The sequence below is a fragment of the Anabrus simplex genome, chromosome 4, assembly GCF_040414725.1.
Source record: "Anabrus simplex isolate iqAnaSimp1 chromosome 4, ASM4041472v1, whole genome shotgun sequence".
In the NCBI taxonomy this organism is placed as follows: domain Eukaryota; kingdom Metazoa; phylum Arthropoda; class Insecta; order Orthoptera; family Tettigoniidae; genus Anabrus; species Anabrus simplex.
In genome coordinates, this window is record NC_090268.1 from 401,423,649 (window position 1) to 401,442,633 (window position 18,985).

General features: G+C 41.5%; 1 non-coding gene across 1 annotated transcript; it reads right to left on the reverse strand.

The window, feature by feature from the left end:
• Positions 1-17,962: 17,962 nt before the first annotated feature.
• Positions 17,963-18,068, reverse strand: LOC137500723 (U6 spliceosomal RNA). The gene has a single exon (XR_011018223.1). It is a non-coding gene; the product is annotated as a U6 spliceosomal RNA (small nuclear RNA).
• Positions 18,069-18,985: the final 917 nt, after the last annotated feature.

The window sequence follows — 18,985 nt, forward strand, 5'->3', positions numbered from 1 at the left end:
AAATTTAGAATATTCATTCACGGACGACAGTTCTACGTAGACCCATGTCCTCAACACATGGAGAATGATTTTGAACCGAAACCGGGTACCCGGCAGCCTGAGTATATCCCCCCCCCCCACCGACACCGAAACCATGTACCCAGCCACCTCCCTACATCCCACCGCAACAGCCCCTGTCCTACACCTACACAACTCCGACCACCACTATCACCACCACTACCGCTACGTATCCTACCCCCACCTCACCTAAGACCCCCATAACCACCACAGTTTCGACCCACACCTCCCCCATAATGATGTCTCCCATTCCAGCCACCCAACCCAATACTACGGCCCGGCCACCCGATGAGGAACCAGAGGAAGCAATGGAAACCACCAGACAACCATCTCCACCAGCGCCCGAATGCAAAGAAACATCTCCGCCACCACCACCGCCCGAGTACAAACCCAGCTGCGTCGTGAGAGGAGTAAACCCAGGTATACCACAGCACCTCATCAACCAAGAACTACGACAGGCCGGAATTCACCTCCTCCGAGTATCCAGAATATTCAACGAAGCCGGACCCACCTTTATGTTGAGGCTCGAACTGCAGACAGCACAAGAAGCCCAACTACTGATACAGCAGGGGATAAGACTATTCGGCCGCCAACACCGTGTGGAGCCATCTCGATATCCCCCGCAACCCTCCCCACGCCCTTCCACATCTCACAACCGCGCCCGTCTTTCCAATCCCCAATCCCACCATCTAAACTTCCAAAACAGAACCTACCTACTCCAAGTCCTACTCGCATCACTACTCAACTTCTCCAGCCTATATCATCAAATCACCCAATTCCTTCTCCCTAACCTTCAACAATAACTTAAACTGTAAACCCATAATGTTTTGCAAACCATAATTGTAAAATCAATGAATGTATGTAACCTCTGTACTTAAAATCAATAAAAAGCAAAGAACAGAACTACACCCTCAGCCAAGAGGCCCCACCATCACATCACCAAATAAAAACTCCCTCCTTCTATCATCAAATCCCACCAAAATCCCTAAACCCCGCCAAATCTCCTGGCCAGAGAGAAGGCGTTACCTTCTAGGTGGCCCGCCCCTTCCCTTCGGGAAGGGGAATGAAAACTTCCTCCTTGGTCCTTGGTCCTAACTGAGTTCTTACCAGTAGCATGTAGGCTCTCTCCTTTATGTCCTTACTGCAACTCTTAAATACCCTCATAACCATTTAAGAGACCACATTCTCGTTAATGTGATTACTTTAATGAAGATCTTACCTTATATTAACACCTAGGTACTTTCAGTGATTCATGAGCTACTTATACTTCATCAACACAGCACTTACAACTGAGAAGACTCTTCCTTTGGTGAAACTTATAACCTGACTTTTCACCCCGTTTACCATCCGACTCGTTGGCTGAGTGGTCAGCGTATTGGCCATCGGTTCAGAGGGTCTCGGGTTTGATTCCCGGCCGGGTCGGTGATTTTAACCTTTATTGGTTAATTCCAGTGGCTCGGGGTTGGGTGTTTGTATTGTCTCCAACATCCCTGCAACTCATTCACCACACATAACACTATCCTCCACCACAATAACACGCAGTTACCTACACATGGCAGATGCCGCCCACCCTCATCGGAGGGTCTGCCTTACAAGGGCTGTACTCGGCTAGAAATAGCCACACGAAATTAAAATTACCCCGTTTACTGTCATACCATTTTCTGCTGTCCATCTCACAACATTGTGGAGGTTTTACTGTAGTCGCTCGCAATTTTGTGTCTTATTTATTACTCTATACACTAGGCTATAACTGTGGGGAAAAAACTGGAAGGACGTAATACGAGGGGGTGACCAAGGTAGAAAGGTAAAGTGAAGAGTTTCTCCCTAGAAAGAAGGATACCCTGCAAGCCCACGAACCTCTGGGTTGAAAATAATAATAATAATAATAATAATAATAATAATAATAATAATAATAATAATAATAATAATAATAATAATAATAATAATAATAATAAGTCGGCTAAATACTCACCGAATACCGCTCGATCGACGGGTCTCTGGACCTCATGATTTAACATTAATAAAAGCTGATTTTCCAGAAGAAACATTAGAGTTACGAAGAAAATATAAGTTATACAGCCTCCTTTGTAGAAAACTGGTTTTTAGCTGATAAAACATGCGCATGTACAGTAAACACCTACATATTAACAACCGCCATTGAAGATTGATTAATTATTGAAAAAATAGAATAGGCTTGTATTTGAACTGAACATTTCAGGTATATCGATACCAAATTTCACCTCATTTGGTTCAGCAGTTCAAGCGTGATTGTGAGAGAAATGAACAGATACAACCTCATTTTTAAATATTACGCGATATTAAAAATGTTCGCAAATAATTCATTTAAAAAATCCGCACCATGAACACGAAGGTTGCCACATAGTATCGTCAAAGGCTGACGTGTGTCCCATTTGTGTTTAATACGGATTTTTCTTGTTGCTGATTTATTTATTTATTTATTTATTTATTTATTTATTTATTTATTTATTTATTTATTTATTTATTTATTTATTTATTTATTATTTTACAATTTGCTTTACGTAACACCGATGCAGATAGGTCTTATGGCGACGAAGGAATAGGAAAGACCTAGGAGCGGGAAGGGAGTGACCATAGCCTTAATTAGGGTACATCCCCAGCATTTGTCTGGTGTGAAAAAGATAAACACCGGGCGAGTTGGCCGTGCGTGTAGAGGCGCGCGGCTGTGAGCTTGCATCCGGGAGATAGTAGGTTCGAATCCCACTATCGGCAGCCCTGAAAATGGTTTTCCGTGTTTTCCCATTTTCACACCAGGCAAATGCTGGGGCTGTACCTTAATTAAGGCCACGGCCACTTCCTTCCACCTCCTAGGCCTTTCCTATTCCATCGTCGCCACAAGACCTATCTGTGTCGGTGCGACGTAAAGCCCATAGAAAAAAAAAAAAGATAAAACCACAGCTGCCAACATTGGGGTTCGAGTCCCGCTACTGGATTTACATCGCACTAACGCATCGAAGGTTTTCGGCGACGGAAGGATGAGAAGGGTGTAGGTATGGGAAGGTAGCGACCGTGGTATTAATTAGGCCTAAGGCACAAGCCAAGCATTTGGCTGGTGTGAAAATGGGAAACCACGGAAAACCATCTTTAGGGCTGTTGACGGTGGGATTCGAAGCCACGATCTCCCGAATGCAAGCTCACAGCTGCATGACCCTAACCACACGGCCATTTCGCTCGGTGTTGAATACTGATTGCTAAAGCAGAATTACCACTGAGAGGCGTATATGCCCCTCGAGCATTCACCGAATAAGGCCTTATTGTTAGTAGTAGTTTGAGCCGTTGAGCTAAGCTGAGTGAACTCGCAACATGACCCGACGGTATATTCGAAAAGCTGAATGAATTTGAGAGAGGCTGCACCGTCTTACTAAGAGAGGTTGGTTGGACGTTTCGACGCATTGCTTGACACCTAAAGCCTTCTACCTTCTCTGTGCATTGCTCTTGGACTCTGTGGAACGTGAGGTTGTACATACGTGTCCAGAACGCTTGGGTCGATACCGGCGGACTACCAGCAGGGAGATTCATTTCAAGCACTCCATGGCTCCGCACCATCCAGAGACATCTATGCCCACCAGTACCATATTATTCAGGCAGCTAGCAGAACAGGATTTGTCGTCGCGGGTTCCTTTACGAGGTTTACCATTACGATCTAAGCATAGCCGAGCACGTTTGAACTTCTGCCAGGAACAGGAAACATGGCAGCTTGCGGATTGGTGACGAGTTGTATTCAGCGACGGACTACAGCTCCGCCTGGATTCAGACGACTGCCGAATTCAAATTTAGAGACGTCCTGGCCAGCGCAGGGACACACGCTTCCATGCATAGCCGCACCCCCTCCTCCCCCAAGGAGGAGTATCACGGTGTGGGTTGCCTTTTCCTTACGATTCCCGCTCCCCCCACTGATGGTGATTGAGGAAGCCCTAACGGAGCGGTGAGACGTCCGGGAAATTATGCGGCCGTGTGTGCTTCCCTGGCTGGTGCAGCCTAATAACCCTATTTTCCAGCAGAATAATGCCTGATCTCGCACAACACGGATATCTGTAGCCTACTTTCGTGATGTCAACTTACTTTTCTTGGTCAGCAAAGTCTCCGAACCTCTCACCCATCGGAAAAGTTTTGGGACTAGATTGGATGGGAGCTACCGTAAGGCAGATTTGGCGGGTCAGTAGCGTCAGTTGTGGCAGGATATCCCTGAGGAGAATATCCGACGTCTGTATGGCCGACTGGATGGCCACCTTTGTCCGTGCTGAGGGTGGTCCAACACCGTATTAAGTGTATCCTGCAGGTGTTTGTTATTGTTACCCTGCAATGTATGCTTTGTATGGTCAATATTTTGTTGTCTTCTTTGAATTATCAAGTCCTTTGCCTGTACCCACTTAGGTTCCGCTGCGATGGCTCCCCGTGGTGTGCATTTTTTTCAAATAAGTCTATTATATTTAGGTGAGTATCTTGAAATAACACATAGCAGAATATAGCCGCCATTTAATTCCACACCTCTTATAAATAAATCATGACAAACTGAGTGTAACCATCGTCGCCTTTTTCTCTCATCTTTCAAGGCCCTGCTCATTATTCTCTTAAGTAACCTATCCTCCTCCATTCTCCACGCCTGATCCCACGGCCGAAGCCGGTTGATAGGTACAGCTTCATCCATCTAGTTTATTCCCCACTTAGCCTTTATCTCTTAATTTCGAGTACAGTTCTATCATTCTCCACATCTGCTAATGCCAGTAATGATTCTTATTTTCATGTCTGTTACTTCTAACTGTAGGATATCCTGAGTTGACTCCCGTACACCAAAATCGGTCTGAAAAACCGATATAACGGGCAAATTATGTAATTCGAGCATATGTTTCAATATATTTGCTTATTTTTCAACATTTCATATACCATGTAAATTTCGCCCTAATTGTCCTAAGTCTACTGCAATGCTACCGTCATGTCGGGTGAGAGAATCTCTATTCAATGAAATAAACACCAACGGTCAGAATTTACATTCAGAAGTCTATACGAAGCAAATTTTCACCTTTTCGACAAAACTTTGTCCCTGAGCGTTGTAGGGCAATTATCGTGGTACCATCATTTTTGGCTGAGAGATAACTTTCTAAAGGTGTACGAATCGTTGGCTGAATGGTAAGCGTACTGCCCTTCGGTTCAGAGTGTCTCGGGTTCGATTCCCGGCCTGGCCGGGGAATTCAATCGCTTGTGATTAATTCTTCTGGCTCGAGGGCTGGGTGTTTGTGTATGTTCCAACACTCTCCTCTTCATATTAATACAATACACCACACTACCAACCATCACAGAAACACGCAGTACTGATTACATCCCTCCATATAGGGTTAGCGTCAGGAAGGACATCCGACCGTAAAACAGGGCCAAATTCACATGTGCGACACAGTTTGCACCCGCTACCCCACAGGTGTGGAAAAAGCGGTAGAAAAAGAAGAAGAGAACTTCCTAAAGGTATCCCACACGAGGATCGGAATTAATGCTTAGACGGTCAAATTGCCAGTTTTCAAACATTTTTTGCAAATTTTCAAAGTTCACACTCCCATATTCACAAACTGTACTTATATTCACTACAATGCCACTTACATATGTTAGCCAATCTATTTGTGAGCAAAATGTGACCAGGATATTTATTTACTACTAAATGTTTTCATTCCTCCCCTGAAGGTGGAGGCGGGCCTCTTAGACGGTGACGTCGTCTCTCAGGCCAGGAGATTTGTGTCGGAGATGTACGGAGAAGGTGAGAGAGTTGGCGTCCATGATCTATACTAGGATCTGTCCCGGCATTCGCCTTAGTGCAGGAGAGTGGAAAACCACGGAAAACCATTCTCAGGACAGCCGACAGTAGGGACCAGCCTCTCTCCGTCTCCCGATTAAAAGGAGTAGAGGTACGGTAGATCCAGCCGTGGCCACTTGGGGTCCGAGACCCACTCTGCATCCGCCGACGAATATTTACTTTAACATCAGTCGACGCTTTCACTCGCTACGGTCTAGTGGCTACTGTGGTCCGAACTGAACTGACTGCGTGATTTCGAGCGCTCAAAATTTATTATTGTGGCATTTAGCCGAAATCTTGAATTACCTAGCGATATCGGAATATCGAATGTATCGAAGAGTCTATCCACTTCTGAATGGAAATATGCTCTTAAAATGACGTTCAATGTGGTTGCAGGTCTAGCCGTGCGAGTAGCAATCAGGACATTAGCCGAAATCGGCATTGCCACAGCGAGATCGAAACCCTGAACCCATAATTCTACGATGAGAAAATTATTATTTTATTCCCAATATTTATTTCAGCTACAAACTACTTTTTGAGAGCAGCCATGTTTTTATTTCAAGAGTCTGGCTGTCTCGTGGGAACGAGCTCCCCGTGTTGAGCAAGCCGCAAGTTCGTGAAATACCGGGACACTTCGGTGGACTTCGAATATTGAACAATTTATCAAATTCAAGAAATTCTTCATAACGAGAGATTTTGGCGACATGGTAAATCCAGGAATAAAGAATCTAAATTATTCTTAAACCATATGTGAAGATAGAACCCCCAGGGTAAATATAAATGCAGTTAACCCTAGAGAAGAATTTGCGTCCGGCTCGCGGATCAGCGACACGTGCTAAGGTCGATGGATGAAGAAAATGCCACGAAACGCCCGGGCAGAAATAATTCATTTCGCCTGTTGCGAGTATGGGAAAAATATGAAATTAACACCGTAATGAATCGTAAGTCTGTCCGAAGTTATGGAACAAATTTCAAGAGATTTGGTCAAAGGGATGCGGAATTAGCAGATTGTGCAATCAAGTCTCGTGGAAAGGGTAGCGTCCTCCCAGAGGGTATAAAAGAAATCCCCCTCCGTATATTTTACACTCTCTGTCTGGTTGTTGGAACGGCGAAGCTCACGTCACTCGTCAGCAGGAAAGTGCGGAGATTTGTTCTCCAAGTAACTCGTTACATATTCATGTCTATGGTTCAAATATAATATTAAAGTAAAAGATGACAGAAATTTTCTGAGCTGCCGCTGGTGGAAACCTTGAGGGTTTAGAGATTTGGGTAAACAAGTAAATGAGTTTCTCTCTGTATTCAGTGTGTGCGTCTAATATTTGTCAAAGAGAAGTCTGAAGGTTGGCTGCGAGGTCTGGTTTCTTATCTGTTTGGAACACCTGGCCCTTAGTAGGGTGAGCGAAAGCAGAATCTTGGAAAACAGTGGCCGTTGCCATTTGAGAAGAGTGCTCGTCGCCTGTTAAACGTGTTGAAAGTGCGTTGTTTGCGGTGTCAATCGACCCCGAGTGTAAATTGTTGTGTAATTTAAGTTATATATATAAGAAGATGACGACAAATATAACAATGGAAGGTTAGGCACAAAGCCTGCTGGCTAGATGCAGCCAGAATCCAGGATGATGTCTACGATTGCAGGTCTGTGAATATCTTTGTATCAATGTTGTAGTTAGAATATTGTTTGTCCCAACCAATTTCAAGGCGTGTGTCGGGTTGATATTTAATAATGATCAGGCGAAGGTATTCCATTTTTGGTCGTCGTGTGAAACTCTTCAGTGCTGTAAAATTCACGTCGAGAAACTATAAAATGCGAAGTTTAAATATTGTGTTAATATTCTTTGAGATATTGTCCAAATTGAGTAAAATTAGGAAGGTGATAACGATCATGTAGTCGTGGTGAATGTCTTAATTTCGAATATCGTTTGAATTCAGATTTTTTTGTCGAAATAATAATAATAATAATAATAATAATAATAATAATAATAATAATAATAATAATAATAATAATAATAATAATAATGTTTACCGCGGGATAAAATTTTTCTATGTTAAAAGTGGATTTAACAGTTATGTTCAATAAGGTTTGCGAATGTTTCGTCCGACTCGTTGGCTGAACGGTCAGCGTACTGGCCTTCGGATCCGAGGGTCCCGGGTTCGATTCCCGGCCGAGCCGGGGATTTTAACCTTAATTGGTTAATTCCAATGGCACGGGGGCTGGGTGTATGTGTTGTCTTCATCATCATTTCATCCTCACTACGACGCGCAGGTCGCCTACAGGCGTCAAATAGAAAGACCTGCACCTGGCGAGCCGAACCCGTTGTGGGATATCCCGGTACTAAAAGCCACACGACATTTCATTTCATTGCGTGTGTTTCAAAATCCAGCGAAATCTGATAAAGTTATGTTTTAGTCATGGGAAGTAAAATTTTGTGACATCGTGTATGTCGGTGATATAGGAAATCACGGTGTGTTGTATTCCTGAGGTCCGAAAGTTGTAGTAAAAATGAATTAAAATATATTTTATAAAAGTTGTTTGTCACGAGAGGATTGAGGTTTGAAAAGTCTTGGAACATAAGAAAGAGGATTGTGTCGGAATTTTGATATGTTGAAATAATGTTGAAGGCAAAAGAAGCCTGGATTTTATGTAATGCCGCCGTGAGAAGGCGATTAGAATGAATTTTTGAGACAGGCTATATATTTGTTGATGGCGAAGAATTTTTGAGACAGGCTGTATGTGGCAGGCTGTAGTATATTCCGCTAACAATCCGGAATAAGCTGACCAGGAGAAGGTTGGTTCGAGATGATTATTGTGTGAGGCACAGTAAAATTTCAAGTTAAGAACCCAAATGAAAAACAATTTCTGATGAAGATTGTAACTCTTGGTAGTTAAATCCAAGTGACTGGTTTACGTAAAGTCAGTATAATGAATATTATAGTAATATGACCTCAAGGGTAGAAGAGCATTCTGAATACACGGTTGGTGTTATTTGACTGTAATGACAAGTTTCCAATCAGTAAATTTCATAAATTACGAGACGATAATTTATCATTAAATCGGAAACATTGTGGGATGAGATATTGGACGTTTTAAAGCGATAGTTTGGCTGTGTGGATTCATTGGATTTCGCTTCACTGTATAGTCATGGATATGGATTTGGAATAGTAAGATAGTAGGCGATTTGAGGGCCTCACCCTGAAATTACAGCGTGGATTTTTTGCGGTGGTGATGATTATTGTTTGGCGATAGTCACGTAATGTTAGAAGTGTGTTGAAAGTCATTATTATTTTTCCAAACTTCATTGCGCATGCCGAGATCGTGTTTTAGTTGTGGATTGCTTGCCACGCGTTATTTATTTTCAATTTCACGTTTTAGTAACAAGATAGGGACTTAGTTGCATTTCCCGACTTGTGTTCATTCTGTGGCAAGATTTGTTTCGTTGTGTGTTATTAGTTTCGACTAAGTTTACAGCTGAAATATCTAAGAGTGTGTTTGAAGTTACGATTTCGTCTGATATGCTAGAGGAAGCGTATACGACCCAATTTCCGCTCGACAATAGATTTAGGACGTCACATGTTATGCTAGGAGTATATTGATGATGAGACGTCTTAGTTCACGCTCAACGATAGATTTAGGAAGGTATGTGTGTGTACATAGACGTTATTGTTAGGGTGTGCAGACATTAGGTAGGCCCGACGATAGGTCTGGGATGTCAGCTGTATATATTCAAGTCTTAGATTAGATGTTTTTGCGAAGTGACTTGAGCGATGGTAGTGTCTGCAGTAGTGTATGCAATGCGAAGAGTGTTAGCTGAGTAATATTGATGCCATGCTTGCGCGCAAATCTCACCGGCTGGAAGGTGTTTACCTAAGATTATGGAACCACTAATGGCATGTGAGGGTTGTCCAATATTGGGTAAACAATGGTGATTGAGTATTTACTGCAGTTCGCCATGCGTGTTTGAATTCAATGAACTGCAGTATTTTATTTTACGGACTTAATTGTTTTGTCGTCCTGACGTCCGTTTTGCTTTGGTAGTGTGCGTGTTGACACTCAGCGTATTAGTGTGAGACTTGAGTTACGAATGCGGGTTCGATTCGTCAGCCGGCAATATATTTTATTTTCAATTTTTGTCGTTCTTTCATTTTTATACGTAGTTGAGTGCGGTCAATTGATAACTTTGTAGGTAGTGTGTTGGGACAAAAACAATAAGTAGATGTATCTGTGATGGTAGTCATTGTTATAAAGGAAATAATTCTACGTTTTGTTTGTTTTACCATGTGGACTTGTAATTTTATTTAAGCGTAACGTAACCATTTATAACCTGAAAGCTGGTTTTATAATAATATTTTCCAAGTGATTTACCACTTTTTATTTAACTTCAGTGTTTGGCATTGCTTCTAAATGCGTGATGAATAGGTGTTTCCTGCATTTCGCAGTTTTCTTCCTTCAGAACGACGTAACGTAAGATCCTCTCGGATCGTGTTGTTGTTGGTTCCTTCTGAACAGCTGTTTGGGTGGTGCACGTTTAGCATCGGGATTATTTTATAACTTAAGGGTGTCATGAAATGACAATACATGGTGGAATTTTGTTTTCAATTGTGAATGCTGCTGTTAACTTGTAGTGAACACCATGCTTTCCAATAATATCTTGCAACCTATCCAAAGCAACTGATAGTCAATTTGGTTCGATGAAGGGTCCATTCGGCGGGTGTTTCCGTATCCGAAAGGGTATTCGACTGGTGGATAACCTTAATTAAGAGTAAATCCGGCATTCTACTTGTTGAAGGTCAGATTTTCCACGGATCGTGTGGATTAATTCTCAGTTATCGTTTGGATCAATAGGTGCCCGATTTCCAGGTTTTCTTTTCACTTTTTCAGTTTCGCTGTCCACTAATTTGTGAGATCTCTACTTTTCTCCGAAGAAAATTCTTCGATATTGTAATCAGTAAAAGTAACGCTATGCTGTGTGACTGCGCTTGAATCATTTAATAATTTTTTGATCAAGGATTTATATAATTTTTTGTGCAATTAATTGATTCAATAAAAGTTAGTAAGCACATATTTGCTCCTCATTTCAAGTAGTTAGGCTCTCTTCTGAACCCCATCGTTTGGTTAAGATCGTGACCGAATTTCTTCCTGCAACGACCCCAAGATTTAAGAGTTCAATATTGCTCTACTGCAGCAGATGTGGCCGACCAACGATGGAATGGTAAGTCAAGGGTTCAACCCTACCTCACGTCTTCGATTTCTGCCTACATATTCAATGTTAAGAAAAGTGAATCAATGATCTTTACTACAATAAGACAACCACAAATCTATCCTTATGAAATGAACAGTATCAGTCTAAAACAAATAGAAGAAGAGAAGGATCTAGGAGTAATATTTGATAGTAAACTTTGTTCAATAGACTATACAAATAAATAACGCCGTAAATAAGGCCTATAGGAACCTAGGATTTCTAATGAGAAACAGAAGCAAATTACAAATATATCAAAGCCATTATAGAGGTATACAATTCACTAGCTAGAACAGTAAGAGAATATGCATCTATAGTCTGGAATCCATCATATAATAATAGCAATTTTCGTTGACTTCCAGAAGGCTTACGACTCGGTAGACAGACAGTCCCTCTTTGAGACGTTGACTGAAATGGGACTGGATAAGAAGACTTTGAATCTTGTGAAGGCTACTCTAACGAACACCAAGTCCAAAGTCAAATTCAGAGGGGTATTATCAAAAAGCTTCGAGATCAAAACAGGTGTTAGACAGGGAGATGGTTTGTCCCCTATCCTGTTTAACTGTCTGCTGGAGAAGGTCATTCGGGAATGGACGAACACACTAGCTGACAACTCTGGATTAAAAATCGGCTACAAAAAAGACAAGTTAACATTTACTTGCTTAGCCTTCGCAGATGACCTCACACTCTTAGCTTCAAGTATGGAAGAAGCTACGTACCAGCTATCCTCCCTAGAACGCATAGCAGCTAAAGCAGGGCTAAAGATCGCTGTCAATAAAACAGAATTTCTGACCAACATCAGAGAGGCACCCAACTTCATTTCTTTGGGGCACAAAATAATACACCAGGCCAACTCATTCAAATATCTTGGAGAGTGGATAACCCCAAATATTAATGAGGATCTTGCAATGAAGAGTAGATGCACTAAATTAGAAAGAGCTTATCATCTTTGTAAGAACATATACAAGTCTAAATCCCTCTCCTTGAATCTTAAACTTAGACACTACAACATCGTAGTAAGACCATCTGTACTGCACGCCTCAGAATGCCTAAACATGACCCGGAAAGGGCAACTCAGAAAACTAGAACTGAAAGAGCGAAAGATCCTCAGAAGGATTATGGGTCCCATTAAAGAAGGAGATGGCTACAGAATCAGACACAACAAGGAACTGTACAGTAAAATAGAGAGCATTACAACAGCTATGAGGAAGAGAAGACTAATCTTTTATGGTCACGTAGTCAGGATGGACAGCCAGAGACTCACTTCAAGAATCTTCAACACTGTATCTAGAGGGAAAGCAACAAATGCCAAATGGACGAATTCAGTGCGGAAAGACCTACAATACCTAAACATTGATCACATTGACATTTACAACCGAGATAAATTCAGAAAGTTAGTCAAGACATCTGACTCTCTCCAGTCACTAACAACTAAATCACTGCGTCCAGGAGTAGGAGTGAAAGGGACTCAAGAAATAAAAGACATCCATAGCGCTAGAATGAAGGAATACTGGGCTAAGAGGAAGAAAAGAGCTCACCAGAGTTAAGAACCACGTGGTCCATCGTAGGCCTAAACGAAGAAGAAGAAGAAGAAACGTGTAAAATAAAAACAAAAGGTTCAAGCTGAATTTCTAAGATATTTGTATTTCTGCATCTCTAGAACTAATGCAAAATATGTGGCATATAATGACTTAATAACAAATTTTGGGATAGATAAGTTGCATAATAGGAGAACATTAACGAGTGTTGAAATACGTAAATTCTAAAAGCTAAAGCAGACAACTGAGAGGTACTCCACCAAATAAACCCGTATGTACTGTTTGGAAGTAACAGAAATAATTTAACTTTCTTTATTTAAAAGGTCAAACACAAATCACCATATGAATTCACCATTAAACAGAATATGTCAGTCAATGAATAAAATGCCAAACGTGGACATATTTAACATATTTCACGAGGAGAGTGTCTTCTTAATTAAGGTCAGTCAGAAAGGAACTCACACAGTTAGAAGATATATTTGTGACATTCTTGCCACAACATTATCGAGGTAATTTTGCAGTTGCTCGCAACCTTGTAACTTATTTATTATTCTATACAGAATAACATCATCCGCAAAAAACATTATCTCTGATTCCACTTCTTTACTCATATCATTTATACAGTATATACAGTATAAGAAAACATTAACAATGTGTATTTTAGAAGAAATTAAAATAATAATAATGTTATTTGCTTTACGTCCCACTAACTTCTTTTACGGTTTTCAGAGACGCCGAGGTGCCGGAATTTAGACCATTTACGTACCAGTAAATCTAACGACACGAGGCTGACGTATTTGAACACCTTCAAATACCACCGGACGGAGCTAGGATCGAACTTGCCAAGTTGTCCTCAACCTTCTGAGCCACTAAGCCCGGTAATTAAACTATGAAGTTGAAACGCACACCACTGCCCATAGTTCATAAGTGTAGTATTAGGTTCCATATTTTAATTTTTATTGTATATTATTTATAACATTAGAAATAAGAAATGGAAATGTTCTGTAAGTGGACAGAAATGACTGTTGAACGATAAATAAATAAATAAATAAATAAATAAATAAATAAATAAATAAATAAATAAATAAATAAATAAATAAATAAATAAATAAATAATGAAACCCTACGGAATATTCATAATCTCACCATCCACCAAATTCCAGCTGTCTCCGTTCAGAATGCTGAATGTATCACCTGTGAGGAAGTAACAGTAACCACTACTCAAGGAAGTACAAGGCTATTGGTTGGTTGGTTGGTTGGTAATTATTGTTTTAAGAGGAAGTACTACTGGACAGCCATCGTCTATTAATACTAATCAGAGGGGGGAAGTCCGGCTCCATGGCTAAATGGTTAGCGTGCTGGCCTTTGGTCACAGAGGTCCCGGGTTCGATTCCCGGCAGGGTCTGGAATTTTAACGATCATTGGTTAATTTCACTGGCACTGGGGCTGGGTGTATGTGTCGTCTTCATCATCATTTCATCCTCATCACGACGCGCAGGTCACCTACGGGTGTCAAATCGAAAGACCTGCACCTGGCGAGCCGAACATGTCTTCAAACACTCCCGGCACTAAAAGCCATACGCCATTTCATTTCAGAGGGGGGAAAATGGAAGGGATCCAACACTTTGAAAAATGAAGGTATCGTCCAAAGAAAGATAAGAAAATGAAAGACTTCCTATGCTTCGCAAACCTAATATTGTGGGGGCGGAAAAGAATAAGAGTTAGCCAAGGGAGTTCGGACAGGATAGGCCAAACTGAGGACCGTGGCACAAGTAAGTGGGAGTAATGTCAGGACTCACCTAAGGGCCCCGTGGTCACCAACCCACGCTCTCAAACTAAGAGCCCTTGGGTCCCCTTTTAGTCGCATCTTACGACAGGCAGGGAATACTGTGAGTGTTATTCTACCGCCCCCACCCACATGGGTAAAGTACAAGGCGGATTGACATGCTATAAACATGTGGCCGCTAAACGATACATTCTGGATCCAACCGTACGTTTTGACGTTGGCTCGGAACAACCGAAAATGGTCGACGAAGAGAAGGGGGCCATTAATGTCCCTAGTGTTTCATATTACAAAAAAGAAATATAACCTGAGCAAAATTGAAATAATCGGGTGCTCTTGGGACCATTCCTGGTTTTTTCATGAGTGTCTGCATAAAGATGGGCATCCCGTACAGTACTTTAAAAGCATAGCAAGATCAGTGACATTCATCGCCATTCTACACCATCACTGATATAGTTCTCAGGAATTACGTCTAATCTCCAGTCTCTTTGGTTCTCCTTTTCTGTTAGCTGATCAATTTGTGAGCAAAGTGCGACCAGAAATCAGTCTGCCAAGCCCACTGAAATGCATGCACCAACTTACCCTGTGAGTAGCTTTTTCACATTATGCGTAACAGGGACTAGCTGCATAAGGAATTGTCCTAATCGGAGATTGTCTTAGTTAATCTTTAAAATATTTGTGATTTAGAATAACATAGCAACCATTTGATGAACGTAAACAAACACAACATGCACTAACCTATATGATATGTATGTTAGGTATTCAGCCCGAAGGCTGGTTTGATCCTCTGCAGCTCCACCAACAGCCGTCATAAATAGCCTAGGCGTCATTGAAGAGGCGTACTAGCGAAATGAGGAGTGAGGTAGTTTCCCGTTGCTTTCCTCACCAAGCCAGCCGTTGCTATTACATATCGGTCTGCCAAGCCCACTGAAATGCGTGCACCAACCGACCCTATGAGCGATATTTTCACACCATTCATAAAAGGGACTGGCTGCACAAGGAATGGTGTTACTAGCATCACTCATACCTCAGTCACTTTCATATTGTCAAAGCCAAGGATGAGACTGAGACAGGTCAATGAAAGTAACAAATTTGATATAGCACGTACCAGAAGACACAGTGCACTGTAAACACTACATCTCGCCAGCAAAGGCATACTAACCTATAAGTATATGACAAAACGTCCGGCTCCATGGCTAAATGGTTAGCGTGCTAGCCTTTGGTCACAGGGGATCCGGGTTCGATTCCCGGCAGAGTCGGTCATTTTAACCATCATTGGTTAATTCCGTTGGCACGGGGGCTGGGTGTGTGTGTGCGTGTGTTGTCTTCATCATCATTTCATCCTCATCACGACGCGCAGGTCGCCTACGGGAGTCGTATCAAAAGACTTGCATCTGGCGAGCCGAACTTGTCCTTGGACACTCCCGGCACTAAAAGCCATACGCTAGTCCATTTCATTTATTTTCAGTCTTAAAGCATTCACAACACCGTAAAAACTTTCACTTCGTTAAGCCTTGAACGGGATGAGGGGGTAAGGGTGGGAGGTAAACGAAATTAACATATCTAGTCTTAGATTAAAAGACTTATTGCCTAGAACACTTGTGAGAATATATCCAAATATTTTTAAAAATTATAGCTCTCGTGTTAACAAACAATCTCATATCTACTGACAAAAAGAAAAGATTATTCCCGTCGGAGTAATGTACATATGAAGAAAACTGGTGATGTTAGCAGTTAAATTTGACTTTTCATTGGAGAAAAGAGTATTGATGTCTGGTATTTGACTGTACTTATTTGGCGGTTAGTGGATTTGCCACTCGATCCTAATATTGGAAGTGTCACTCTTGTCTCACGTTTCTCGGGAGTAACACCGGACTCAGAGCCGAAGCAACAGCTGGGAGACTGCTCCCGAGAAATGTGAGGCAGTCAAATGCAAGACATCCATACTCTTTTCTCCAGTTAAGTGTCAAATTTTACTGCGCACATCACCAGTTTTCTTCATATGTACATTACTCAGATTTTTTTTTCAACAAGACACGACACTACAAGAAGACGGGAATAATCTTTTCTTTCTGTCAGTATATCTGAGTTCGTATGTTAACACGAGGAATATATTTAAAAAAATATTTGGATATGTTCTCACAAGTGTTTTAGGCAATAAGTTTTTTTAAAATCTAAAACTAGGTATAGTTAATTTCGTTTACCTCCCACCCTTACCCCGTCATCCCGTTCAAGGTTTAACGAAGTCAAAGATTTTATGGTGTTGTGAATGTTTTAAGACAGATGTGAGAAGAATCTATAAAAATAAAATAAGAGTTTTGTCTGTACATTGCTCAGAATTTGAAAAGAATGGTGTTTCTGTATCGATCATGTCCACAGTAACAAGAAAAAGCAGTTTTTACTTTTCCGTAATTTCTGCCTGTATGTATGTATGTATGTATGTATGTATGTATGTATGTATGTATGTATGTATGTATGTATGTATGTATGTATGTATGTATGTATGTATGTATTTACACGCATCACGAGAAAACGGCTGAAGAGAATTTAATAAAAATCGGTATGTAAAGTCGAGGAGTGAGCCGCTACAATCTAAGCTATAAATCATTTTATTCACGCTGAGTGAAATGGTAGGTTAGGGGAAGGCCTAAAATTATATCTCAAATATTTATATTATTAGTGGTCATATCGATAAATACTACATAACTAAAGTTATATAGAATTAAATTTCCGATCATTTACGTCTTATGCAGTTTTACCGTACTGGCTATGATAACACAGATATTCATGAATTAGGAATTTTTGTTGCTAAGTTCATATCAACGCCGAGCCCCGAGAAAGAGGGTAAGCAGAATTTAATGAAAATCGGTATATAGAGTCGGAGAATAAGAAACTACAGTTTAAGTATAAACAACGATATTCACCCTGGGTGAAATGGTAGTTTAGGGGAAGGCACCTAAAATTTAATTTTTAAATGCCTATATTCTTGGTCCAATGGAAATATACTACATAACAAAAGTTATAGAGAATACAATTTCCGATCATTTATGTTTTATTCAGTTTTACCGTACCGACTATGATGATCATCATCATCTGTTTACCCTCCAGGGTCGGCTTTTCCCTCGGACATAGCGAGGGATCCCACCTCTACCGCCTCAAGGGCAGTGTCCTGGAGCTTCAGACTCTTGGTCGGGGACCAGTACCTCGCCCAGGCGGCCTCACCTGCTATGCTGAACAGGGGCCTTGTGGAGGGATGGGAAGATTGGAAGGGATAGGCAAGGAACAGGGAAGGAAGCGGCCGTGGCCTTATGTTAGGTACCATCCCGGCATTCGCCTGGAGGAGAAGTGGGAAACCACGGAAAACCACTTCCAGGATGGCTGAGGTGGGAATCGAACCCACCTCTACTCAGTTGACCTCCCGAGGCTGAGTGGACCCCGTTCCAGCCCTCATACCACTTTTCAAATTTCGTGGCAGAGCCGGGCCTCCGGGGGTGGCAGCTAATCACGCTAACCACTACACCACAGAGGCGGACCAAAAAATGTGGAACGCTTCACGATTTTGCGTGTCATCCTTGCGCAGGGCCATGCTAATGTTCTCTGTATCGTTCCAATTTTAGTATATGTACCGCCGAAGCGAGTACACCGACTATGATAAGAGTGGTATTTCAGAACCGGAAGACAATTAATAATGTGAAGACCTACAATATCGAAAGCGCGTAACTTTGATCAACAATAACATTGCACTGACCGTTGTTTGTTGTAATATTCTTTGTCTCTTATGCTGACATTCAACACCGATAGATGGGATTACTGCTGCGTACCGAGTATAACAGCCTAACTGAATATTGGCGGAAATAGCTGAGGAGTTAGATAACTTTCTTCTTTAGCATGCCATTTCTCTGGTTCATACATTTTTTGATACTGCTGGTACGTAACACACTGGTTCATCATAGTATTCCAACTATTCGATACCTACTCTGACGCGCTGTTTTGAATGAGCAGTGTGCAAACTTAAGTTAGAGGCTCAGTTAGTAGTAGTATGAACTGGTCTAGAATTACAATTTAGGCCAATTCTAAATTATAGTACCACAATTCATTAAATAATTCAAAATTCAACCCTGAAAAGAGCCGTTTCTTAAGAAAAGCTTCTTTTTCTTCTTCACTTTTATTAAATCTACATGTATTTTATTCCAAATTAGCACCGATGATGTGGTTTCTTCTCTGACTTCGAGGAAAAATTGCCTCCACGTCAGATAGTTCTTTCCCCCGCCAGTGTAGTGAATTGAGATTTTCCGACTCATCGGGTACTCCCAGGAAATAGATAAATAAACGGGCATAGGTTTTGCCCTGGGACTATCCACTATTCGAACCCCCCCCCCCCCCGCCGAAAAAAAGGACGAAGATTGTTGAAGGATCACGGATGTCTGCGTCTTGGTCATTCCAGCTCTGTAGCTTTGGACTGTTAGTTCGGCAGCGTAGTACTGTTCGTTAAATGTGAGAAAATGTGTGGTTTTTCATTTGATCCAGTATTTCATATGAAAGCATTGCTTTTAATCGC